Source organism: Etheostoma spectabile, chromosome 13 (assembly GCF_008692095.1).
Source record: "Etheostoma spectabile isolate EspeVRDwgs_2016 chromosome 13, UIUC_Espe_1.0, whole genome shotgun sequence".
In the NCBI taxonomy this organism is placed as follows: domain Eukaryota; kingdom Metazoa; phylum Chordata; class Actinopteri; order Perciformes; family Percidae; genus Etheostoma; species Etheostoma spectabile.
Genome location: NC_045745.1, coordinates 1,023,339 through 1,024,443, shown reverse-complemented (window position 1 = coordinate 1,024,443; position 1,105 = coordinate 1,023,339). Strand labels below are relative to the sequence as shown.

The 1,105-nt window shown below is 44.2% G+C and overlaps 1 long non-coding RNA gene across 1 annotated transcript in view; it reads right to left on the bottom strand.

Annotated features, from left to right (window-relative positions):
• Positions 1–615: 615 nt before the first annotated feature.
• Positions 616–1,105, bottom strand: part of LOC116700445 (uncharacterized) — a 17,726-nt gene continuing 17,236 nt past the window's right edge. The window contains exon 3 of the long non-coding RNA XR_004334659.1: positions 616–628. This is a non-coding gene — a long non-coding RNA (uncharacterized LOC116700445). The remainder of the gene's footprint in view (positions 629–1,105) is intronic.

Genomic DNA, 1,105 nt, shown 5'->3' with positions numbered 1-1,105 from the left:
ATCCAGCTTAATGTAGCGTTACTACAATTTGCTTAGGTGAAAAGTAACCAATACTTGGTGAGCAACGTTAAGGTTACAACAACGCTCAAAACCTTCATAAAGATATCTTTGATATGATTGTTTCGACCTCTATTAACAGCACTGGGCTAAGATACATATTACATCTCAGCCATAGAATGAAACTAATACAAAGAGTCAATCTGTGACACAAGGTACTAACAAAGAGAACATTTACACCCAATTCCCACCCCCCACCCTCCCCTACAAAGATATATCATTGAGATTAAATGAAATAGGGTAAAATGGGTTTTAATACAGGTAAGCGTGGTAGTGGTAGTCTAATATCGGCTGTGTATGCCTTTACATATGCATACTAACATACAGGACATGGATGCTCAAACAAACAAAAGAATAATAATAACAGAAAATGTAAAAAGTTAAATAAAATCAGGAGAAAATGTAAAAGCAACTGTAAAAAGTGGATTTTGGACAGTTAATATAAATGCATGAGAATTGCTGTAATGATTTGTTTGTTGCATGCGTAAGTTTTATTTACAGCTTTTTTATTGCATGAATTGTTTGTGTTTTTACCTTTTGACAAGACTGTAGCTCCCCCCTTTTTTACTCTCTGACTTAACGAGCTCCAGCCAAGACAAGTGAACACACCTGAGCTTAATGAGGAGCAGGTGTGTTTGAGTGGGGCAGTGAAAAGGAAAACAGGGACGCAGAAGCAGAAGGGGAGACTGTGGTGACAGAGCAGAAACAGGCAGCAGAGACACCCAGCAGAGAAAATACGGAGCAGAAGAAAAGGAACAGAAAGCAGGAGAAGATGTGACGCTGAGGAGTGGCTGAAGCCCTGGGCCGGCTCATGAACCGACAAAGCTCGGGCCGTGCCCAGGCGGAGGTGGCAGGGCGATGCCGAGAACGGAGCAAGTGAACCGGAAGCCAAAGGAACCAAAAGGATAAATGAAAGAAGAGGGGACGCTGAGGAGCAGAGGAGAGGAGAGACCGACCGATGCGGAGGACAGTGGAAGCCGAGACGAGCAGACGGGCTGGAGAAGTGCCGGTGGGACAAGGCGTCCGAAGTGCGGGTGAACGTGTGGTG